This window comes from Mesocricetus auratus, unplaced genomic scaffold (genome assembly GCF_017639785.1).
Source record: "Mesocricetus auratus isolate SY011 unplaced genomic scaffold, BCM_Maur_2.0 contig_7294_pilon_obj, whole genome shotgun sequence".
NCBI classification, from domain to species: domain Eukaryota; kingdom Metazoa; phylum Chordata; class Mammalia; order Rodentia; family Cricetidae; genus Mesocricetus; species Mesocricetus auratus.
Window position 1 is genome coordinate 1 of NW_024433801.1, and position 26,921 is coordinate 26,921.

Sequence of the window (26,921 nt, forward strand, 5' to 3'; positions counted from 1 at the left end):
TATGAAGGTTAAATGCAAAGTGCTTTAACGTCTGGAAGACACTGGAGAATGTAGGCCTCTCCAAGTCTAGCAACCTGCCTTGCAAGGATGCACCAAAAGCACGTTGTGAAAGACCCTGGCCCAGTCTAAACAGGCAGCTGAGGCTTATGGAAAATTCCGTTCCCCCACAGCTGCATAGTCATTGCCTATCAGAAGGGAGCTCAGCCCAAGGACACAGGCTGGGTGCCAAACAAGATATCTGAGAGCGGCCGGATGGCCAGCTCAGCAAGGACACAGAGATATCTGCGGGCGACCAGATGGCCAGCTCAGCACACACAGAGACCTATTGTTCCTCAGATAGGGCCAAGACTTGAGTTCCAAGAAAAACCTCAATTGCCCAATCAGGGTCCTGTTACTAGGCTTCTCGCTTCTGTACTGCGCTTTTTGCTATAAAAGAACCCCTGAGTCCCCAGCTCGGGGCGCTCAGTTCCCCGAGACTGAGACGCCCGGGTACCCGTGTGTTATCAATAAAGCCTCTTGCTGTTGCATCCAAGCTCGTGGTCTCAATGTTCCTTGGGTTTGGGTCTCCCTTCCGTGAAAGTATCCCTTTTGGGGTCTTTCAGTTGTTGCTCACTACAAACGTTTCTGCACACAGTTCCCTGCTCCTAATGCTCTGAGCAGATGCAGCCCACAGAGCAAAGTTATTCAAACGCCTGTGCCTGGGTCCAGGGAGTTGCACCGACCGCTTGGGAACTCACTGGACAGGGAATCTGGCTAGATTCCCACTCAGTCCCGGGGAGTCCCGCCACACGAGCTCCCGCACCTCCCCATCCACTGTTTCTCATCCGGGGACAGCAGCCCCTCGCTCACCATGTCGTGGCCTCCCAGCTCGCCCATGGTCCCCTCACAGCTCCCTGCACTCGCAGTACAGCACACCCACACGAAAACACCAGCGCCTGCTGCTCTGCAAAGCCAAGCGAGCAGCCAGGCTCCCGGAAGTGCCCTGCACCACTTCTGACGGACAGTTCGGCCTGGAGGTCCTGATTGGCTGGTGATGAGAGCACCTCTCTTAGGACTAGAGTGTGTTTAAAGGTACAGCACAACGGTTCCTGACCTTGCCTTCTACCCCAGATCCAGACCTTTTCCAGATTTGCAGAGATATGTATTTAACACTTTCACCTGCCTCCAAATGCTGACCCTGTTATCTTCCTGAACTCTGTAGGCACTCCCCGTTCTTCCTCCTGGACACTTTATGACTAGCTTGCACAGCCCTTTCCTCAATGTGGAGTGGAGAGGTTTCCTGTTCCACGGGTGGAAGGGTGCCCAACATATTCATAGTTTTAAAGAGAAACTTAAAGACACAAAAAAAATGTTTGTTCTCTGGCTTCACGCTTAGGTCAGGTGAACTGAAGGTACTTTTTACCTGTGAGTCACAGGTACTTTTTACCTGTGAGTCACAGGTACTTCAGCGAACCAGAAGAAAAATGCAGGAACCAGGTAAGAAAACATAATGATAGATCTGTTTCCCACAGGCTGGATGGTGGCTCCATTGCATTCGAAGTTTTCTTCCGGAATTCAGGGCAACCTCTTGACAAATGAACAATAAAAAGAGTAGTCTTCACAGTAAGATGAATACTTAGAGAATAATGGAGCAAGGAAGAATGTCTTATTATTACTATTATTATTATTATTATTGAACTTTATGTACAAAATCATTTGATTTCAAATAAACATTTAATGTAAAAACAAACGTTTCTTTTAAACTGATTTTTACATCTATTGTACCATTCAAATGCTTTATCATCTTACATGATTTCTTCAAAATCTGTTATCAAGGGTGCACATAGAAAATTTTTTAATTAATAGAACAAAGGGTTTTTCAGTTTTTATTATAAGATGACATAAAAAGTTTACTCAACAGAAGTAATTTCATTTACTATTCAGGGGAGGGAAATCACCATTTTTTTTTGCAAACAATGCTAGCCTTCTTTTAAGCATTAAGAGCATAAATGTTTAAGAAATGACATAAGCAATAATTTCTTTATGCACACTATTGTTAACCAGCACACCTTCCTCAGTGGGCAGGTGAAGAAGGAAAAAAAAAGCACACAGCTGAATTATTCAAGGTTCTCTACACCCACAGGTCTGGTAAAGGTCAATCTGCCCATGTACGTAGAAACTGGAATGTCTCACAAGCTGTAGTCCAGGAAGTCCAACAAGGGCTGTCTACCAATGAAAATTTAAAGAATCCAGTAGTTGTTCAGTCCATGAGGCTGGATGTTTCAGATGGTCTTCAGTATACACTAAAATTCCAAAGAAGTTTGCTCTAATGAGAGACAGTAAAGGAATGAACTTGGTAGTCAGAGTTAGGGCAAGCAGGCAAAGACAGAGAACATCCTTCCTCAATACCCTTTATATATGCAAATTGCTATCAGAAGATGCAATTCAGATTACAGGTGGATCTTATCCTTTGCTTGATTGTTTTTTTTTTGTGTGTGTGTCTTTGAGACAGGGTTTATCTGTGTAGTCCTGGAACTCATTCTATGCACCAGGCTAGCCTCAAATGCAGAAAAGTCAACTGCCTCTGCCTCCTGAGTTCTGGGATTAAAAGTATGCACTGCCACTGAAGGTAGATCTCATCACCTCAAATAATCCAGATTAAAGATGGGTCTTTAATTTCAAAACCATTTAAGAATTCTCTCACAGTGTACCCAACTATTTGTGTTTTAGTTAATTCCAGAGTTAAGCAGTTTGTCTACCAAGAAGAGTCCTCACTATAGCCAAGACAGAGAGCTAAGAAAGATTTCCTACCTGCAGGAGGCAGGGAGAACATGAGAGTCATTTCCAAAACAATGTTTTTCTTAAACAAAGGATTCATGAGGCTTTTACTTAGGGAGTCTGGACACATTCACGTAGAGCTCTGCTTATTCCTAAGCATCCTCAGTTAGCAAATCCAGCTCTGAACAGGATCACAATGTAAAAGCAAGGACACTTGGGGATCTTCTTACCTCAAAGTATGGGAATAATGGGAAAAATTCCTCTGGCATGTTCATCTTGTACCAAAAGGTCTCAGCTGAAAACCAAGGAAATTACTGTGCAAGTAGAGTACTTTGGAGCCTATGCTACATGTCAACCTTTACGTTTGATCTAAAAGATAACTGTACCAGTACCAAAATTGTAACAGATACAAATGATAGAGAGCACAAATACACAAAATGTCAAGGAAAAGTCACCTAACAGCACTGTATACTCTGCTCTTAGATGAATGGTTATATTGAGCTCTACTAACCTCAGAACAAAGCTGCCTCTGAGCAGGCTGGTTCACAGGAAGGTTACAGCTGCTTCCATGCAAGAACAGAACGAGTTCATTTTAACTAGCCCTAACTGCTGTCTGTCTCAGAGCTGTGACATCACTGTAGAGAATTCTTTTTGAAACATTTTTGTAAATTTTAGCTATGTGGCATTTTTTCTGAATATGCCTGTGAACAGTACCCACAGTGGCCAGAAGAAGGCATGACGCACCTGGGACTAGAGTTATAGCATATGGTTAGCTAGAATGTGAGTTCTGGGACAGGAACCTGGATCCTCTGTAACAACACCCAGTGCTCTTATCTGCTGAGCCATCTCTCTAGCCCCTCTTTTTTATTAATTTTTTTCTATAAATTTTAAATTAAAACATGTTATATTAATTTCCCTTTTTGTTCTCCCTCCATTCCTTTACACATACTTCCCTTCCAACTTCTTCCTTGCTAAGTATATATGAATAAGTATACTGAAACATAGGACTATATCCCGATGAGTCCATTTTGTTATTTGTATGTATATGGTTTAAAGGCTGTCGATGTTGTATTTAGGGAACTCATTCCTGCCTGAAGATAATTCTCTCACATGAAGGAGAATTTCACTTTTTAATCATCAACAAGTATCTGAGCCTGACTAGGCTGCCTTACACAGGAAATATAATCAAGAACAGAAAACTTGGATTGGAAACTACTTTAAAAGTACTGAATAATCTTCCTGAGTACCCAGTTTCCATTCCCAGTACCTACAGAAGCTTACTACTATCTGTAACTCCAGTTATAGGTGTTCTAAAACCATTTTCTGGTCTCCCTGGTCACAAGGTATGAATAGGGTACAAAGACATGCATAATGGAAAAAAACACATATGCATAAAATAATGACTGAAATTAGATTTGTTTTTAAAAAGCCACAACAAAATATCATAAGAAGAGATGACTTGCAACATAAAACTTATTTTTCAAGATGTGTGGGGTTGTACATTCTTTCAATACAAAACTCCAGACTCAGAAGCAAGAAGATAACTATGAGTTTTAAAACATGTGCTACATAGACAACATCAACACACATATACCAAATACACAGTGTTAAAAAAACAGCAAAAAATTGAATAATAATAACAGGAGGTTAGGGGCAATATCTCTTAAAGCCGTTTCAGGTGTCAGCCACTGGACCCTGTCAAATTATTCTCAGAAATGAATATATCTGGGCACAGTAGAAGAACCAGGTCGATCATAAATTCAAGCCTGCTTAGCCTATATTGTGAGTATGATAGTAAGACATGTCTAAATAACAAACAATAACACACACACACGCACACACGCATGCACGCACTGTGCTTTGTTGTTTGAAACAGGATCTTATTAGAAAGCTTCAGCTGCCCTGGAACTCATTATGCTTAGTTTAATTTTATATATATATATATATATATCTTTTAAAAACAAATTATAGTAAATATTTCATTCTACACAGTTGGATCACTATTTAAAGCATGACATTTTTCTATACAAAAGGGAGCTTTTAAGCAGCTCTCTTCATATTTATTTATATTTGAAGAGAACTGAAAGTGGGGGAAAATTTACAATATTTACATGCCTATAGGTTGTTTTTCTTTCATCCAATCATTCTATGAAATCAATAGTAATCTTTTCCTGAACTCTTTTTCTCTTTTAGAAATATTTTAACTAGTTTGTTTGTAAATTGAGCTGTTTGCACATTTTATATTAGTGCTAAGACTCCAACTATGAAAGATGAAACTATGTTTATTAAAGTAAATATCCAGCTACCAATAAACCAATGCATTTTTAAGAATGTCTTTGTATTCTGGCAGATGCAGCGACCCACAACCAACAACTGGGCCAAGTTGCCAAAAGCCCTGTTGAAGAGAGTAAGGAGGAATTATGTAAGTAAGCGGACAGTCTAGGTCATGACAGGGGAGCCCACAGAAATAGGTGAGCTGGGCTGGTGGGAGCTCATGGAGTCTGGACCCACAACTAGGGAGACTGCATGTGACCAACCAGGCCTTCTGTATGTGTGTGACAGTTGTGTAGCTTGATATGTTTTGTGGGGCCCCAGGCTGTGGGATCAGGGCCTGTCCTTGGTGCTTGAGCTGGCTTTTTTGGGAACCATTTCCCATACTGTGTTTCCTCTCCCAGCCTTGATGCAGGGGATGATCTTGGTCCTACCTCAGTTTGATGTGTCATGCCTTGTTGACACCCGTGGGAGGCCTGCCCCTTTCAGAATGGAGAGGGAGTAGTGGATGGCGGTAGAGTGGAGGTGGGGGAAGGGAACAGGAGGAGAGGAGGGAGGGGAAACTGCAGCTGGGATGTAAAATAGATGAAAAATTTAAGTAATAAGCAAAAAGAAGAAGAATGTTTATCTAAAATTGTTGGAAATTTTCCAAGTATTGCATCGAAGTTTTTGGAAGATCACTTTTTCTTATTTTACTGGGATTCAAAAGAGAAGTCATTGAAACACAATTATAGTATTTTTTGTGGTGCTAGCAACAAATTGAGCTAAATAGTTGTAATTGTATGTTTCATAATATACAGAATTAATATACTAGATTCCTAGGTTTTCTATTAACAATACATGGGGACCAACTACATAAGCCTGTGCATAATAGGACTCATTGTTCTTATATCAAAAGTAAATTAGAAATGTATCTCATAAGATGTTCTCTCTGAAGGTTAATGAATCAGGCACTAAGTATTAATGTTCACAAGAAAGTATGATGTTTTCTCCTGTGTTTAAGCTAGGTGAGAAAACAGTGAAGCCATACTATTGAAAAAGGCTAAAGTATAAGTTTGTTTCCACATCATAACTTATTAGAACATGAAATTTTTGGCACTCACCCAAGGCTCCATGATAGATTATGTGAAGTATTCAATTTACATTTATCCCAATGTGGGGATAATGACAAGGTTGCTCCTTGTGCTCCAATTGCACAGAAAGGCAACTGAATCAGAACCCTTATTGCATTGAACATAGTAAAAAAATGACTTTAGACCTGTTAAAAAGCTTAGTCAGGAAATCCACCATACTCAAGGATGCATCCAGTGATATCACTCACTCAACCCAAGCAGATATAGTCCTAGAACCCCATGGCACCTACTGGATAGTCTATAAGCAAAGACCAAGAGAAATGTTCTGCTCTGCACATCTAGAGAGATGTCACCTTGATCTGCCTTGTGTCTAGAGCATCTCTTCAAGGATTCTTACCCTCAAGTCAGAGACTTCTGTTAGAGACTAGACCTGTCAAGATATGTTACATAAGTGAGAAACCTTGGAGACTATATTTAGGAATGTAGAGTGTGAACCTTGCGTTTTTTTTTTGTTTTTGTTTTGTTTTGTTTGTTTGAGACAGGATTTCTCTGTGTAACAGCCTTGGCTGTCCTGGAACTCACTCTGTAGACCAGGCTGGCCTCAAACACACAAAGATCTGCCTGCCTCTGCCTCCTGAGTGCTGGGATTAAAGGCGTGTGTCACCACCATCAAGCTGAGTGTGAACTTCGTGGGATGACCATCAGTGTTGGACCCTTCCCCCATAGGGACTGCTGACCAGCTTGTGACTAGGAGCAAGCATATCCTGCTCCCCTCCTTCCAATTAGGCCTGTATTTAAGTTCCTGTTTTCTGCCCATCCTTTTTGTTTGAATTCAAGTTCCTGTTATTCACCCATCCATATTGCTGGAGAACCCTTGGAATGTGAGCTTCTGACCTTCGTAGTTTTCCACTGTGCCTGCTGACTGGTATTTAATGTTCCCCTCATGTTACAATACACAAGAATGAGCCACTGTCTTTTGTCTTCATTTCTATCCTCAGGCCCTTGCCCAAATCCTTGAGAAGTGTTGTCTGAGATCAGGAGAGAAGGGCAAATGCTGAAGGATCATACTCAAATGCTGGCCAGCAAGTAAGGTAGGAGGGTGTATTTGGCAAGGCGTACCAAGTTAGGCTCCAGCCCTTGCCCGATCCACTGAGGTCGAGAAAGTTAGGGATTTACTGAGAGGCAGCCCTCGGTAAAGGCCAGCCAGCATTCTCCTTAAGGTTAGGAGTGAGTGTATTGGAATGGGTGCTACTAGTTCTTACCTTCTTATGGAGGACCAGTTGATCCAATTGCATAAAAGCGGGGCACCAATATCAGACATAAGACAGCTAAAGATTTTATTTTAACCTTGATTTTAATAGCCAGGAGAGCTAAAGTACAGCAGAAGCAAGTACAGAAAATTTTAGAGTTTAAATGTTTTGAAATGATCTTTCTCTCTCACAGAAGCCACCGCCGCAACTGTATCAAAGCTGCATCGGGGCTCACGCCAAGGACAGCAAAAAAATATCTGTCCCTGAACCAGTTAACAGTGTCTACGCAGACTGGCGCAACTGCCAAGATAACTTAGAACAAACTTTCAGCTTATAAAGGCTTTATAAGGAGCAGGCAAGGAAGGCCAAGGCCAAAACCTAGGAGGCTGGCAGCCTTGAGAGCTGCTGCGGCAGCTGTTGCCCAGCCAAATGCATAGAAAATACTATTAATACAGCCAGTCAGAAACTGTTTTTAGGGCTTATGGAAAAAGAAAGACAACATAGATAAATTTGGATTTTTTTCAGATTTTGGATGCTCATAATTCTAGGATTGGCTATACCTGCAATGTTACAAGAGACTTCAATTAAGGATGTTTCATTTCAACTAACTAATCATAACCTAGGCAAAAGGAGAGATGAGAGACATGTGCAAGCTATGTGTGTATGGTGTGCTCACACCAGCATGTATGGAATGTGATTGTGAACTGCTTAAGTTGCCTTGGATATGATTGAAAGGATATTTTCTTTTGGGGTCTGTTTTTATTTTATTGGTTTTGTTGTTTGTTTTTTGGGGACAGAACTTGAAGTTGGATGGGTACGGAGGATATGGAAAGAGTTGGGGAAGGAGAAGATTATGATAAAATGTAGTCTTAAAAATTGCTTTTGAAATAATAAAACTATATTGGAAAGAGGAAAATACCAAAAAAAATACAGATTTGTAAATGAATGTATTAGATTGTATTCTTAAAAAGCAGAAGGAATCAGTCAAAATGTGATGGCTTTTTCTAATTTCTTTAATGTTAGCTGTCATGATATATTATTTATGATTTATTAAAGCATACCTGAGGGTCCAAAAAGTAAAGCCAGCCACAAGCCATATAGCCAGGCAAAGGTGATACACACTTTTAATCCCACAAGCCATACTAGCTAGGTATAGAACCAGGCAGTGATGGCATACAGGTTCCCCTGAAGAATGGGAAAGGGACAAGATTTCCTGAGAAAATTGGGAGCATGGGGGGCAGGGAGTTAGGAGATAGAGAAGGGGAGAAGAGGAGGAGAGAGGAGGACATAAGGGAGCAGGCAGATTGAGTTGGGGGAAGAATAGAGAGCAAGCAATGAGATACCTTAATAGAGGGAGCCATTATACATTTAAAGATAAATCTAGCACTAGAGAAAAGTCCAGAGATCTACAAAGATGACTCAAACTAAGAAACTAAGCAATAGGTCTGGAGAGATGTCTCAGATGTTAAGAGCACTGCCTGCTCTTCGAGTGGTCATGAGTTTAATTCCCAGCAACCACATGATGGCTCACAACTGTCTGTAAAGTGATCTGGTGCCCTCTTCTGGCTTGTAGGAATACATGCAGGCAGAACCCCATACATAATAAATAAATCTTAAAAAAAAAAGAATCTAAGCAATAGTGGAGAATATACCTTAAATGCCCTTCCCCTATAATGAGATTGATGACTACCTTATATGCCATAAAAGGCCTTCATCCAGTAGCTGATGGAAGCAGAAGCAGAGACCCAGAGCTAAACACTGAGCCAAACTCCTGGAATCCAGTTGTAGAGAGGGAGGAGTGATAAGCCAAGGGGTCAAGACTAGGCTGAGGAAACCCATAGAAACAGCTTACCTGAATGAGGGGAATCTCATGGTCCCCAGACTGACACTGGGAAACCAGCATAGGACCTAACCAGACCCCCTGAATGTGGGTGTCAGTTAGGAGGCCAGAGCAGTCTATGGGGCCTCTAGTAGTGGAATAGTATTTATCCCTAGTGTACAAATAGACTTTGGGAGCCCATTCCATGTAGAGTGATACTCTCTCAGCCTAGACACATAGAGGAGGGCTTAGGCCCTGCCCCAAATGATAGGACAGACTTTGAAGATCCCTCATGGAAGGCCTCACCCTTCCTGGGGAGCAGAGGGAAATGGGGGCAGGTGTAGGAGTGGGAGGATGGTAGGGATAGGGAACTGGGATTGATAGGTAAAATAAGATTGTAATTTAAATTTTAAAAACCCAAGAGAAAAAAAGAATATGGTTGTGAAAGTATGTTCTCTCACTAGAATGGAAGAAAATAAGCTCTCCTGGGCAGAAAATTATTTTGCACAAATTTGTGCCATGGGAGCATGAGTATTCAAATTACATTGAATGAAGGAATAGTAATATTTCTATTGTACAAATTTATGTTATATCATCGATGTTCATCTCTAAAACTATTTTTGAACATAAAATTTTATCCTGCTTAAAGAAAAAAGATAATGGGGTCCAGGTGACGGTGGTACATGCCTTTAATCTCAGAGACAGGTGGATTTCTGTGAGTTCCAGACCAGACTGTTCTACAAGATCTAGCTCCAGAACAAGTTGAAAAGCATCAAAAAACACAACAAAGAAAAAAAAGGTAAAAGAAAAACTATGTGTATAAGCAATAATAATAAATAATAAAGAAAACAAGACACTATCAACTTGAGAGTGGAAAGGGGTGGGATTTTAAGGGTGGGCAGTAGAGAAAGAATGTGGGGAGTAAAATGAGAGAAAGTGAAATTCTATTTCAATTAAAACATAATAAAATTTCATGAACAAGAAAAGAACATTATAGAGAATCACTGTTGTAGTGGGGATGTCTTAATCTTAACTGTATAACTATAGGGGAATCATTTCACCCCATGAGCTGAGGGTGGCAATGAGATAGAACCCACAGGAAAGCCATCCTATAACTGCAAATGCTGACTGCTGGAGGTATCAAATTTCAGTTAGTGGGACCTTTCAAGTAGATACAGAAGCATAATTGACAGGTAACAAAAGTAAAGTCTGTCTTCACTGTCTAGGTCATATACTCTTATACTTTGAAACTTCAAAACAGAGAGGAACAGAAAATAGTCTAATATATATAGTTGTAATAGTACACTAGGTGTTGGGAATACAAATTACATTTGATATGAAGCAATAGTAATATTTCCATTGTATAAATTAATATCATCATAATATCTCTGTTCATCTCTAAAACTATTTTGAACCTAAAATTATAACTTGATAAAAAATAGATGAGGGAAAGGAACATGTCATTTTGTCAGGTATGTCATGTGCCCTCAGAATTCTGACATCACAGTGGTAAGGCACTCTCGGTACTGCAGACTCCTCAGACTTCAGTTGTTGATCTGCCAATTGCTGTGGCTGTCTTTGGTGTGTGTTACCAAGGAGGAAAAAAAGAATTTCAAGTTCATTGAAAGGCTCTCCATTCCAGGCTCTGCTGAAAAGGAATTCTTCTAATACTACTTTGATCCTTAGGCTAGACTGGTGGTCTCAGGAGAGGTCCATTCTTTACTCCCCCAGATTGTGTGAACTCACTCTTACACTTCAGCTCTAGCTTTATGAAAAGCTACTTAGGATAAAAGTTTTAAGTGCTGTCCACTAAAAGAGAAGGATTTTATATGTCAAGGGAGGAATGTTTTGAACTACATGATAGAAAGTATCTTTAACTGTCTTAAAATGGCTGTTGGAGTTACAGGGAGGTTTTATGTTCTGCTCAGTCTATTTGCTTTAACTATTTTGCCAATACAGCATTGCAGGATAGTGGTTGCATTTCATCCAAGTTCTACAAACTCTATTGCTTTTATGAATCTTTTGATGGTTTCTAAATTATTTGATGTTGTTGTGCACCTATTTTCCAAAATTTGAGCAATGTTGGTAGGAATGACTTGCCAAGAATCCTCATACACTTGAATTTTTATGATAACATGTAACTAAATTGGAAATACTTGTTCATGTACCTTCTCAATTTTTTCAGTTTTGGGAATAGCTACTGTCTTTGTTGTTTCCATTTGCTTCAGTCCATGCTCCATATTGCATTATATTTATATGAGTCTTTCTTGAAAAATGGGGCCTTAGGTAAATATAATATATATGTACACACACATACACAATGCTATTATCCTCTCTTTTCTCATCTCTCCTGTCATTACTTTTTATCCCTCTAGACAGTTTTACTTTGCTCTCACTTTAGAGACATACATGCTTTTACATATCTGAAAAAATAAAGGACTACATACACACACTGATTAATAACAAAAATTATTTATTTGTTTATTTTTGTTTTTTCAAGACAGGGTTTCTCTGTGCATCTTTGGAGCCTGTCCTGAAACTTGCTTTGTAGACCAGGCTGGTCTAGAACTCACCAAGATATGCTTGCCTCTGCTTTTCAAGTGCTTGTATTAAAGGCATGCTCCACCATAGTGTGGCCCAAAAATAAATGTTTAAAATAAAAATAATGCTGTCTTTTTCTTCAGAATTCATTAGTGTATGAATTTGTTTTGACTTTTTCCTAAAACTCATAATAATTAATGGTAAATCTGCTTAAATTTTTGTTGGTAATGGCTTTTTCTTTGATGTCCTTGGATTTTACAAATTATCTTCAGATAATAAGACTTACCTCTGTCTTTTTTATTTCTATGCCTTTATATTAGCATGTATCAACAAAAGTCCTCAGTATAACATTGTATGATAGAACAGAGTACATGAGTTGCCTTCACTGCAAGCACATTTCCTCTCTCAAAAAGAAATCCAAACTTAGTCATAAAGGAAAGGCACAGTTGTTCTCCAGTGAGATTCATGTTCACCCCTCTATCCAGCAACAGACCAAAGTATTTCAGATCCATGATAATGGTAGGGAGCTCAGGTCACTGGATATCATGGGGCAACTCAAGCCAGTGTCTTCTGTCTAGTGCAATGGGAAACTGCTTGCCAAATGTGCAGCTAAAAATTCTTACTCTACAAGCCATGTCATGATAGAAACTCAATAATTATACTGAATGACATAAATGAGTGGCATATTTTATAATGAGTTAATAGGAACTTAATTGTTTGTGGTTGTAGAATACCAACAAGGACATAGTGGTGTGCAATATTAGTCTGAAAACACAGGGAGGAGGGCAGAGGCAGGCAGATATCAGGGAGTCAAACATCCTGGTCTAAATAATAGCTGCTAACTAAATACAAACAGGAAGAAACATTACAAATTTCAGTCATTGGCAACCTAAATGAACATGTCATTGCAGATATTGTAGTGTTGAGTTCCTTCTGGATGCAGAGAGTAAAACCAACCTTTATCAAACCAAGAGAACATTCATGACACATAAAAAACATGAGCAACCAGGCAGATAAGATCAGAAATGTTTAAAACATTAATATAAAAATATAGCCTTGCCATAGTGGTGCATACCTTTAATCCCAGCACTTGATGGACAGTGGCAGGTAGATCTCTGAATTTGAGGCCAACCTGATCTACAGAGAGAGTTCTAGGTAGCTAAGGCTACCAAAAACCCCTGTCTTAAAGAAACAAAACAACATACAAAATAAGCAAACAAAAAGTTAAGACTAAGTTTTACATATGTTCTTCTGAAAATAACAGTGGCTAAACTTGTACTATTATTTTTTAAAGCAGGGTAAGGGTCTGTACATATATATATATTTTTAGAAATGCAATTGTATCCATAAAATGTTGTTTTACACAAATACTTAGGACCCCACAATATCCTTTTATTCAATATATTCTGCTGTGTCTTTGAGACCAGTGTTATTTATAGGACAACACTTCAAACTACAGCAGGCTTCACTGCCCTTTAAGGCTAGAAGAGAAAACTTGGAGAAAATAAACTTGTTTAACACTTTACCAGTTCCTGTTCTCTGGGTTCCATTTAGAATGAGTTCTCTTTAGGATATGGTGAGCAACTTTCCATACTATTTTGTTGCAGAAATTTCTTTCCCACTAGCCTGGTCCCACAGCTGCCTCAATCCCAAATGAACACATTGTGATGCTATATTAACCATAAACCATTGAACGATGACTAGGGCTTCTAATTGGCTAGCTCTGTCTTAATTATTAATCCATCTCTATTAATCTAAGTATTTCCACATGGTCTTGGCTTACCAGAGATTTCCCAGACCTGTTAGTCTTTGGCAGGCTATAGGTGGGTACACTCTCTGCCTACCTCTCCCAGAATTCTCCTTGACTCCTAGTCTGGTAGACTTGCCTATCCTTTCTACCTGGACACTAGCCAAACAGTGTTTTATTCATCAACCAATAAGAGAAGCATATATACAGAAGGACATCCCCCATCATCACCTCTTTTCTGTGTAAACAGAAGGGTTTTAACTTTAATATACTAAAATTACGCCATTTTGTTGCTGGCATTTTTTTTCTTGTCTCACCAAGTCCCATTGCTGCTTCTATCCCCAAATGAACACACAAAGACTTATATTAATTATAAAACTGTTAGCCAATTACTAGGGCTTCTTATTGGTTAGCTATATCTTAATTATTAACTCATTTCTATTAACCTAAATATCTCTGCATGGTCTTATCTTACTTGAGATAGGTCCCGACCTCTTCCTCCTTTGGGGACTACATGTCATCTCTCTCTGGTGTGCTCTTTTTGCCTGCCTTTCCTAGAATTCTCTTCATCTCCTAGTACTGTCTATCTTCCTGCCTCATTGGCCAAACATGGTTTTATTCATTAACCAATAAAAGAAACATATATACAGAAGGACATCCTATCATCATTTCTCATTAAATGATTCTATGTAAATGAGAGCATTTCTATGGTATCTGGTTACTGGTAATTCTGATTGGCTGCATGATTCTGATCTTTTGTGACTCTTATTGAGTAAACAGGAATCCTGAATTTTCTTCCTAGGGAATTCTTTGGGTTCCTTAGTGTAAACTTGGAACTGTACCCATCTGTTTATGCTCTCTCTCTGTCTCTCTCTCTCTCTTCGCTCCTACTCTTAATTTTATATTTTTATATTATGTCTATGTGTGTTCTGTTTGTTTGTATAGATGGGTGCACCACATGCTTGCCGAGTATGGTTAGAGTCCAGAAGACAGCATTGAATACCCTGAAATTGGAATACAGGTAGCTGTTAGCTGCTGTGTGGATCTTGGGTAACAAACACAGATCCTCTGGAAAAAATATCGAGTGGTTTTACTGCTGAGATATCTTTCCAGTCTCCACCTCATACTGTTCTCTAAAACTCATAACTCTTCCTCTACACTTCAGTATATCTGTAGGCTCTTTGACTCTACCTGCCAAAATAAATTGACTTTCAGGGTTACACCATCTATTAAAAAGAAAAAGAAAGAAACATTCCTGTAACCTGGGCTACCTCTGGACATGAAGTATGGCTGCACCTGCATATGATTTTCTTTGGTTTTGTTATGGACTTCTCACTCCAAATGACAGGAGGGAAGCAAGTGGAAGCATTAGCCCATGTCTCTGGTTAGTAGACATCTATGAATCATTCTAAGTTTGTCTGTTTTTGATTGACCAATGACATTTGACAAGAAAATCAGAAGGTGTATAGCATGCTGGTCCTCTTGGGAACCATCTCATTTCCTCATGAAAAATTCATTAAGACTGATTTGTCAGAAGAGGTTGCCAAAATAGCATCTTCAGAGTTCATTGGTTAAATTGAAACCTTTTAGTTGTTCATTCTTTGTTTGTGAGTTTCTGAATTCATTTGTTCTTTCCTTTGCAAGTTCCGTCATTTTGTCATTCATGAGTTAGTGAGTTTATGAGTTTATGAGCTCATGGGTTCTTGAGTCTAGTCCTATTTGATAGCTTTGTGTAGTTTAACCCTGGCACTCTAGAGATAGAAGCAGGCAGGTCCTAATGAGTTTGATGCCACCCTGGCCTAGAGAGTGAGTTCCAGCATAGCTAGGGATACATTATGAGAAACCCTATCCAAAAAAAGGCCAAAAAAAACCAAATAAAAAATTCATAAAAGTCTATCTTTTAATTATAGAGACATATTCCCTGTAGTCTTAGTGTCTGTAGAATGTTGATCATGAAAGCATGGTAGATTTCAAGAATTTTTCTGCATTTTATATTTTAACTTTGATTGTTATTATTTGCCATCTCCTGAGTCTGTGTTAGATTTGCTTGTATATTCCTAATATTTGAACCGTGTACTGAATTCTGTTATTTATGGTCTCACATTTATTAAAGGTAGGTAATTAGTGGTATAAATATCTTCACCAGACTGATTGTACTGTGTGCCAGGGTTTATGTAGTGTTGTGCTTTCTCTAAATCTCTCTCTCTGTCTCTGTCTCTGTCTCTGTCTCTCTGTCTCTCTCTCTCTCTTTCTCATTCCATTCATCTGAGTTGTTGAATCTCTAGTCTCATGGACACTCATGCCCACATATGTCCTCTAAGGCCCTGGCAGGATAATTATGCACAGACTTACAGGCCAGTAAAATGCCCATCCCAATAAACATGAAAAAATCAGAAGTTCAAGATCATCAAACTTTCATAATTCCTTAACCTTCTGCCAGAGACTGTAGCAATGAAACAATAAAGCACAAGTCCACAGTTTGACTGGGCTACCTAGATTTTTATATCTCTTGCCTGGCAGTTAAACCTTCCTTCTTCTTGGGGCTGGAGAAGCTAACCTTGCTGATTTGAATGTTTATGAGCAAACTTTTTCAGGTTTCAGAGTAACACCAATACTTGGTTTACTTTACATTTCCACATGATTTTTGTTTATTTTATTCAGACAGGGTTTGTCTCTTTATGTAGACTTTGTTGAATCAGAATTCAGTGTATAGATCAGGCTAGCCTGAACTCACAGTGATCTTTCTTCCTCTTTCAGTCATGAGAAGATTTGAGATTAAAATGCACACACCATTACACCCAACTTTCAAGTCATACTTTTATATGACATCCATAAAGCCTTATCCACAACCTGATGCACTTACTCTCTGAGATCCAGACACATTGTCACATTGCATCATTGAAGACTTCTTTCTGAGTATGGCCATGAAAGTAGCAAACCACTCCAAAATATTTTAAGCATGCTGCTAGTGGTACATGTTTTTTCTTTTTTAAATTCTCATAGGAAGCCCCCAAACAACATTCAACTATAAACAACAAAGAATGAAATAGCCCAAAATGAGAGTAGTTCTGAGATTAAAGCTATATGTTTTACATATTGCTTTAAACTTAACTAAAATTATCAATTCATGTTTCACTGGTAACTTCTATGGAGGTTTCCATATTGGAAATGGCAGAGAAGGAGGAGTCCTTCAGAGTTTGTTTTTAAGATGGAAAGGAATACAATTGGGAGACTAGGAAGATGACATGACCTATGTTTAAAAACAGTCCCCTGCTTCCTTAAAGAACACAAATCCTAAGATACAAGAAGGATTCTTGCTAGGAAGCAGTGAATGTTTCATACAGGACAGCTGGCATGGACTAGAGTGTATGAATCTGTATCTGAATGTATACTAGGGGTTGACTAATGGGATAGTGGTGGTGATAGATGTTTGGACTTGTTGTATATACTGAAAATAGATAAATGGTGTAGTATGTAAGTTTTCTTTGTAAGACCTTTAAGGATGCCTTGTCAATGTATAACTGTCCTCTTTTAGTAGCTAAATGTTTTTCTTTGGCAACTCTCTCTTTGCCTTCCTCTTCCCAGAATTCCCTAATCTGATATCCCTGCATGTACCTCCTGTCTGGCTACTGACCAATCAGCATTTATTCATCAACCAATAAGACAAACATATATTCACAGCATACAGAAGGACATTATTCTTCATTATACCTTTCAGGGCTAGTGGGGCTAGAAAACAGGCTGAGGTACATATCTAGTCATGACGAGTGGAGACAGAGTCATGGCTTATGGGATCCAGCTTAAAAATAGCTGCTCTGATCTTTGAGGTTTACCCTGATTTCCATGCATTTCCTCTTTCTCAGGCCACTTCTTGGGAATCCACATGATCTCTTTTAGCCCTATGCCATTTGACTATACAAATGTACATGTGTTTATATACCTACAGGGACTTCTGGGAAGGCATCATTCACACCCTCCTTCCTCACTGAGTGGGAGCATGCTGAACAAGGTGGAAAAAGTGACCCTTCATATAAAGATGATAACAAGGATAGGAATGAACTGCATGTACTCCTCTCTATTGTTGTTCTTTTGTAAAAGTTTAAAAATTAGAAAAATGGAGAGGGTGTGAGATTGATCCAGGACTGGGGCGATTTAGCACAAACCATAGACAGTTCATTAAACATAGTTTATTACAGTGGAAGGAGAGCAAGAGCAGGGAGAGAGAGACATGAGGGGGGTGAAAGGCAGAGCAAGAGAGTAAAATGTTAGTGAAGTGAAGAGAGAAGAGAGGTAAGAGTGAAGAGTGGTAAGAGAAGTAAGTGTGGAGACAGGTAAGAGAGAAGAGGAAGTAATTGGGTGTGAGTCTGTCTTTTAAAAGGGTCTTTTATACCTGCATGCAGAATAGTTCTCATGGAACTCTGGGCTGTCCAGAGTACTGCCTGAGTGCATTCTGCCAGGTAACAGCACAGTGTAATGCTTGAACATTTCACCCATTATACCAGCAATGATTTGAACAACAGTTATTCATCATGCCCCATCCTCTGATGACTGACTTGACCCTCCTGTGTCAATCCCATGATTCCTTGGGTCATTGCAGGCTCCACCTTCAGGGTGTTCCCCTGCCCAAACAATTTTTCCTCAGTACATCTGAGGCAGAACTGAAGCCTGGGCAGGAGTGAGACGGGGACACAGACTGTTCTGCTTCCTCAAAAAGAAAAGCAGAGCCTTTGGCCTGAGTCACATTCTACTGTTATGGGCAGTAGTGTGTGAGCTCACAACATGCATTTCAAGAAGACTTGACAGGAGTTGACTTGTGGGAGATGCTGGCTGCTGTGGGTTTATGGTGAGTCTTTGACTAGGTGATTTTTTTGCTGGTTGTTCTGGGAGCAGATTGAAGGGATTGTCTTACTGTGTTCAATTGTGTGTGTGACTGGAAGGCCTGGAGCTCATCCCAGGTCCTCTCTAATCTTGTTCCTTGCACTCTGAGACAAGGCCACCAACCTGCATTTCTTTGACATCCTAATTCTGTATGGGATTTGTGTGTGTGTGTGTGTGTGTGTGTGTGTGTGTGTGTGTGTGTGTGTGTAGTCTCTAACAGGTCCCAGTACGGCAAATATGGCAGCAGCAGGTTCTGCTTTTTCACTTCCCTCTCCCCTGATATACCAATAGATTGCATTCCTCAGTTTAGCTACAAGGTCCATTCTCTTATTTGGCCACTGACCCTTTCCAGAGACTAAACACTACAGTCCTTTAATCAAAATTCAGTATTTGTCTACACTGGCTAACCTGTAGAATGCAGGTTTCACCAACTACCCTAGCAAAGACCTCCCATCTTTTCTTTAAAAATACACTGCTGAAAAAGAAATCTGCTCTTGTGTGATGCAGATGGTGCTCCACCCCCAATCACATTTTTTTCCTTCTGACGTAATAAATCTCCTTTGTGCTGTAGTGTCTGAGTGTGTTCTGCACTGTCTGTCAGGATCTCCCTTAGTAGTGTGTGTGTGTGTGTGTGTGTGTGTGTGTGTGTGTGTAATGAACTGCATGTATGGCAGCAGCAGGTTTTGCCATTTTCTTGTCAGCCTCTGGAGCTTCTAGATATAAAATATGGTTTACATCATTAATGGTTTCTAGGGCCCTGGTAGGGGCTTACTTAGCCTGTTTCTATGGAACAAGTAGATGGAAAATATTCCTGTTGGGTCTTCTGTCCTTCTTCAGAGGGTGTATCATCTACTTGATGATGTTTTCCAAATACCATGAACAGTTAAGCACTGGTGTGTGTGTGGGGTGTGTGTGCAAGGGGATCCTCAATCCTGTTCTCAGAGGTACACAGATAGCTTTTGGTGACAGGATCTTCAGAAGTAGTTTGAATCTTTCTAGAATTTGGCTGTTCTCTGGCTTTTACCTGGACCTTGGTGATGCTGGCTTGGCTAATATTGGCTACAGCCTGTGGCTGTCTGAGGACATGGGACCTTGTAGGGATGGTGGTTTTAGGAGGGAGGAGTGGCAGATGGAGGATGAATGCAGTTCATCACTTTTTGTGATGGTTAAATGTCCTTCACAGCTGACTTCTGAGTGAATGGACACAGTTGAAGGTAAAAGTGAGGATTTAAAAGAGGACAACAGAAGGATGCATGGTGAGCAGATTTTGATGCAAGAGTCCTATGAGGAGGCAAAATGGCTCTGTGAGGAGGCCAATGAGAGATCTGTGACCTCTGGACAAAGCAGGAGCAGGAAGGCTGAGGCAGCAGGGGCAAGTTGCCCGTCTAACTAACCATACACATACATATATATGTACCCAAGTATCCATCCACTCACAATCTAGCTGACCACCTACATCCCATCCAATAGTTCATTTCTGTGACCATTCATAAGTCTTTCTGGGGAGTTAGACTCTTGGAAGACACTGTAGGTTTGGTAAGGAAACCCTACTGCTCTGATAGAGTCAGTAGTACATTGAAGTAGATGGACAAATCACAGATCATACGCCTCCATCTCTGTAAAATAGGAAGGGTGCTATGCTGGTTTTAATGTGTTTTGTAATAACAAGAATCAAACACCAGAACTATTCTAAAAATAAAAAGTAGACTTCTTTCCTTTCAATGCACAGAGGTAACTTCCCAGGAAATGTCTGGTTTGTCTCATTGATTTCACAACATGGGGCCCAGAGAACCTGGCAATACATCTCTGTGTTGACATCTTGGTGCTCACTTTGTAATGTCCATGGCTCTGTCTTAGAACAGATTCCCCATTAAAGTTGTATAGAAAGCTGAACCTCAGGAAAGCACTTCAGGAGACCTCACTAGCCTCCTACTGACTGCCTTGGGGCTATTTTCCTATTGTATGTACTGTATTATGCTCAAAAGTTGTTGGGTAATGACCATGGGTCACTTTCATTCTTTGGTTCTATCAAGGGCTTCTGTGGAGGAGCCTGCATACATGTACTTAGGACACTATGATTGGTCAACTTGGAGCTATCTGGAGACTTTATTTCCAGCCTTATTCCTTTGACACTTGGTCTTTTGTTGTGAAGCTGAGTTGTGCAGAGGTTGTCATGTTCCTGTAGGATCAGTGAGTCTTGTGGTGATGAACTTTCTTGGAAGTGAAACAAAGTCTAGGCCAGCCTTTCTGTGTCTAAGAGCCTTGGAGAAAGTACTGAGGACCCATTACCTTTCCTGGCAGCAGAAGAGGTACTGCAACACACTAGTGTCCTCTCCCTTTCTTTCTGGACTTAGTAAGGGTGTGTGTGTGTGAGTCGATTTCATGTATATCTATGTGTTTGAGCCTCCTATATGTAAGTTCACTCACTCATGGAAGAATAGGACATCTTTTAGGATATGGAGACCAATGTTAGTGAGAAAGTTCTCTGCCTGCTCTGGTTAGTATCAATTTACTTCAGTCACAGAGCACATGGAAATGCCCATCCTTCTGAATGTCCACACAGGTAGCTAGAACAAAGGGCCATAAAACTGATGCAAGCTTAATGATTTTCAAGGGCTTTTAGAGGTATTAATATTCCTCTGCAAAGAAATCCTTTGGAGAAAACCAAAGTAATGTGGTATACATGAAGGTAAGAAAGAAGCTACTTAATCAAATCATGGTGCCTGACAGGCAGAAAAGGGTGGTTAATGGTTGGCATCCTTCTCTGCTTGGGGTGAATAGTAACTGTCCACTAATGACTTCCCTGAATTCTGTTTTGTTCTTCTCATTACCTGCTACCATTTTCCTTCCACCTTTGTCTAACCTTGGCTCAGTTAACCTTGCCCTTGGAGCTTTGTCTGGTTATTATTCTGTGAAAAATTTTGAACTGCAGAGGTGCTTATGGTGGTCTCTGCCCAATAGAAGTCCCATAGCTGTGCTGAGGTGTGAAAACAGGCTGTCTCTGTGCAGCCCACTTAGGCTCATCATAGTCTAAAATGCTCACTCCAAGTTATGTCTTCAGTACTCAGAAACTGTTTTTACTCCAAACTTCTTCATACTGAGTTAAAATCACTCTGATGAGGGTTTGGAAGAAGTGAGGACCCTCAAACATTGCTAGTGCTGTAAAATGGTGTAGCCCTGTGAGAAGCTATGTATAATTTTTCAGAAAGTTGAACTTCAGTCCCCAGGTGACCTAGTGATCCTACAAGGAGAAGTAAGTGACCACAGAGAATCTAGGGGAAAATAAGTTTAAAACAGCATTCCTAAGAGTACCCCCAAACCACAAACTATTCAAACCATCACTAATAAGAAAAACATACACTATGTTCGAGCCCTTCCATGGAATATTGTTAAACATGAAGTAATACATGCATTCATTTTTCCATGACCTAATCAACCTTATTTTACTTAAAGAAATTCCTGACATAATCATCTTACAGGGAGGAAAGTATAATTTCACTCCTGGTTGGAGAGATTTGCTAATTTTCTTTGCTCAGTGCTTGACTGTATTGGACCTAAATTGAGGCGACCCGTGTTTTAGAAAGATCTTTTGGAGGAAGCTGCCCTCCTGGGAGACACTGGGAAGCACCAAGTGAGAGCAAGGGGATGGTCTACTACCATGCAGTGGTCCTGTCCTGGGGAACTAAGCCTTTAATGCACAGACTGGAGAACTTGCTATGCAAGCTTGGATAACTGGTCAAGGAGCCCTGGCATATACCATTTTGTGCACTGATTTACAAGGTAAGCACTATATTGACTTATTTGCCTGCTGGATTCTTCCCCTAGGTTACCAGGCATGCATGTGGTACACAGACACATAGGCATGCAAAAAAAAAAACCACACATATGAAGTTAAAAAAAGATGAAAATTTATCAACACAGAGAAAAAGTACATAATCCTCACCACATCACCACATTTTTAACTCAGAGCATCCTGTATTTTTCTACATCTGGGTGGGGATATAGGTAAATAGTGTGTGGGCTAATGAAAATTACCTCTCTTCTTCATGGTATCCCAGGGGATCTCTTCTTACATTAATGTATCTAGGAAGTAAACATGTGGATAAAATGAAGTTTGTATGGGTACATCCATGTACCTATGTCTGTTCAGGAGTGACTGTGTGTGCATGCACATGAATGCACAGGTGGGTATATGGGTGCACAACTGTGCCCTAGGAACATAATCTTCTAATGAACAGGAACATCAAAACTGGAGGAAAATCTTCAGTTCCTGCTGAAGCAAAAGGAACTGGTTACCCAGCAAAAGGACGTGGAAGCAAAGCTACAGCATCACTTCACTGTGTCCCAGATGAGGTAGGAGCCCAGGCTGGCAGAAGCAGGTGGAGTCAAGTGGAGCCCTTGTACCTAAATCTCCATCCCTTTTGGGCTTCTGTTCATTTGTCAAGGCTCTCAGGCACAGTCAGGGAAATATCTCAGAGTATTATGCTTGCTAAGTCAACAGGAACTTCTGTCCAGGAAATAATATGCTTGATCCTTATTCTTATAGAGATTGTGTCTCCTTCTTCCCTTCTGAGACCTCTAGGGTCATCTGAGTATCTCATCCTTTAGGTTAGCTATCCCCACAAATATTCACATTAGTCGGGCTGCACCCTTTCATTCTCCTGCCCCATGGATTTGGTAAGTATTAGGCATGTAAAAAGATATAGTGATTCTTGGCAGAGAAATAACGAAAGCATAAGTTTGAGTAGTTTTATGATATTTAAGATAGGAACTGTCATGCAGATGGGAAAGGAGGAAATCAGTAGGAGCCTATTTAAATAAATGCTGTCACAGAAGCAGAGTGCCATACAATCTAACTTTAAAATATAAATCACAAACACTGCGAAACTTCCCAAGTTGAGTCTCCTCCATCTTCCAGAAGGGTCTCTTTCAGGACAGAAATTCTTGAAGTGTGGTTGAACAAGTTGCAATTAATATGTGGAGCATATCTGAATGTATACATCTGCTGAAGACCTTGAGTGTAAGAAAAGTTCCTGTAGCTTACCTTTACCAATAGGACATGGAAATAGAATCATACAGTTGGTAGCATTTTGAAATTGGTTTATTTCACTGATCATGATACAAATCTTACTGCTAGTGAGTTTTCCATTAATTATATGAAGGTTTGTTTATTCATTCACCACTTGAACAAAAAACTGAGGTGTTTCCAGCATTTAACAATTAGTGAATAAACCTTTCATGAGATGTATGGTTTTTTGTGTCAGTTTTCATTTCTCTAGTTTCATTGGGAGTGGTTACTAAGTCCTGAGGTTAGTTGATGTGTAACTTCACAATAAGCTGCCATTAGTACTCCATAACTTCAGTGCTTGTTGGTTTTGCAGCAGGGTTTTATTGTGGTTTTAAATGACATTTTCCAAATGGGCAACAATATTGAATTATCTGTAGATATGCATATTTGTCACATGTAAATCTTCTGTGATGAAGTGTCTTTTAAGATACTTGTCTACTTTTATTGGCCTATACACACATTTGTGGCCTTCTAAATTTGTAGGAATGTGTCTGAAGTTTTCAAAGACCTCATAGACATCTCATTCCTAACTATTTTCTTTGTATTTCTCTTCAGCCTCTTGTCAACCCAACTGCCTTCATTTTCCAATGGAGTGCTTCTCAAAAAAACAAACATCCTGTAGACAGATTTCCTCCATGAATGAGCTCAAATGAGGTCAGATAAAGTAAATCTCAGTAAATAGGAAATTAGTGAGATAGCACAGTGTGCAAAGGTGCTTGCTACCAAGCCTGACAACCTAAATTAAAGGTTCTACTAGGACCCAGATGGTGGAAGGAAAGATCTAACTTCAACAAGTTGTCCTAGGTCCTCCACATGCATGTTGTAGAATATGTTCATGTGTGTGTCCATACATGCATGTGTGCCATCACATAAACAAAATTAGTTAGTTAATTAAGAAAATCTTATAAATTAATCTTTTTCATGTAGTTTCTGGACTGATCAATTGGACTAAGTATCTGAAGAGAGTGTGGACAGGAATCACAAACCTATTCCACCCCCTTCAGTGGCTTGCAGGAAGTTATTTCCACACATAGCATGCACTGCTTGATTTCAAGGCTAAAGTGTGGTCTGTACTATTAAAAACATGAAGGCAAAATGATTGAGTTCATATAAAACTAAAATTACAGGAGGAACAACTGCAATGAGTGATTCTTGATTTTGGTAAAGGATATGGTAGAGATAGTAAGGGAATTCTGATAGAGGGATTCCAAGGTACTAACTGTCACTGTAAAACTTCTGAACTGGGGCTGGAGGCATAGCCCAGCCGTTAAAAGGATAGGCTCACAACCAAAACTTCTGAACTGTTTTATGACAATAGAATATATGCTACAGAAGTTAGAAGATGTTATATGATGTTATATTTGCAATTTTCAGATACTGAAAAACTTAGGGTGTCTGCATTTGTTTATTATGTACAAGCTTTATTTTCTTTAAGGACCACTGGAGTTTCATTGGTGATAAGTACCGGTCAACTTTTAACTAGACACAATGCAAGATAAGAGTTTATGAAGGCTTTGTGGTGTATGTCAACTATAGGGTCCATACTTAGCTTGTACCAGACCTTCAGACCATTCCCTGAGCTCCTATGAAGAAGTTTTTAAAAATCATTGTTTTTCTGGTATATGGAATAATGTCCTCCTGGAACTCTCTGTGTACCAGGCTAACCTTGAACTCAGAGATCTTCTTCTGCCTTCTGGTGATGGAATTAAATACAAGTACCACCACACTCAGCTTTACAACAGCTTTTAAAAAATGTTCAATTATCAAAGAAAAATTTGATATTTTTCTGTTATTTTCTGGAGTACTACAAAATGTGTGTATATGTATGTATTGTGAAATGCTTTAATTGAACTAATTAGCACACCTCTATCACTTCACAGTCAACAACTGTTGTAGGAACATTTAAGATGTCCTGATCAAATCTTTGGAAACTGAAAATGTTATATCATATTTTTATGGGTATTAAAGATACATCTGAAATTAAGGCTGTGTTAGATGACCTTTGCAATGAAGAGATTTTTCCCTCTAGATTATCTATGTGGATCAGGTATAATCACAAATTTGCTTTTAAGTTCAAGAGGAAGACAGAGAGGGAGTGCTAAAGTGATATGGTATGAGAGACTAAAGCTAACCATTCTTATCCTTGAAGGAGGAATGGTTGTGTTAGCTAGAGAAGCCAGGACTTTTCTAGAGATTGAAAGAGATACATGCAAATGGATTTCTGTTAAAGTTTTACAAAGTTCAGTCAACACCTTGATTTAAGTAGAGAGAAGTGAAGGATGATAGGCTTCATCATGCTCACTTGCATAGTACTCACCAGGGTTCAGTATCTCACAATCTATTGGATTGGGGATTTAGTTACTTGCTGGCTCTTGGTCATCCTGTTCTCTCTGTTCCATGTCAGAGAGCTGTTCCAGGACAGCTCATAGCATTGTAACTGTCTTTAATTAGAATAAGAAAATTAAAATTAAAAACCTAGTTTGTTTATAGCCTAATTGTAAAGATAAGCAACACACTTGATGAGGGTATAGGTAACTTATTTACTGTGGTAAGTACTTATAAGAGAAAACTGGCAACCAAGGTGAATCAGCAGCTTTTGCTCCAGGACCACAAGCTGGAAAGACATCGTTCTCTCTCCTGCATTGGCTTTATTACCATCACTGTATTTGCCTCTAGCCATGCCCAAAAATATTTTTTAAAGAAGTCAAGAGTATTTTCAAAACACATTGTTGTGTTCATTTGGGACTGACATGGCTCTCAACATGTGGCACAAATTTCCACTTAAAACTTGACAAAAACTTAAGGGATTTAGAAACAAAAGAACAGACACAAACAAAGCTTCTTGGTAGCAGCATTTTTCCCTGGTGGGCTCAGTTTTGCTAGAGACATGCAGAGACTCATGCTGCAACTTTAAGTAAGGTTTCCTGACTCAGCATAAATGGAAAAACCACATGGCTCTTTTAAGAGGCCCTGCTAACAATTGAATTGTGAGTACGAGCAGCAGTGGCAGTAACCACATCTCCAAGCCAGCAGCATGCAAGGCAGTGAGCACAGCTCTCAGTGCTGGCAGTAAATGCTCCCCCACTATCTTGGAAAGCCAGTGACTAAAACAGCCACCACTTTAATTTTAGTTGTGTTTTTTAGCAGATAAAAGACATACAGCCAGAAAAATGTAAATATTTGCAGTAAAGACAGATTCAGATGAAGAAAAACCTCTAAAATGTTTACAGTGTGTTTAAAAATATCCATAGACTTGGTAGAGAAAAGAAAGAGGATGAAGTAATTAAAAAAAAAGAAATAGAGTAGCTGGGTGCTGTGGCACATGCCTTCAATCCCAGTACTCTGAAGGCAGAGGCAAGCAGATCTCTGTGATTTCAAGGCCACCCTGGTGTACAGAGTGAGTTTAAGAGCAGCAAAAGTTACACAGAGAAACCCTGTCTCAAAAAACAATAAATAAATAAAAGTAAAAGAAATAGAGTAATAATGAATAAATAAATAAGCCACATAAATATGGAAA

General features: G+C 39.6%; 1 long non-coding RNA gene across 1 annotated transcript; it reads right to left on the minus strand.

Annotated features, from left to right (window-relative positions):
- Window positions 1-1,641: 1,641 nt before the first annotated feature.
- LOC121138514 lies at window positions 1,642-26,623 on the minus strand. Its single transcript, XR_005875476.1, has 2 exons — window positions 22,372-26,623; window positions 1,642-2,282 (listed from the first exon to the last, which is right to left on the minus strand). It is a non-coding gene; the product is annotated as an uncharacterized LOC121138514 (long non-coding RNA).
- Window positions 26,624-26,921: the final 298 nt, after the last annotated feature.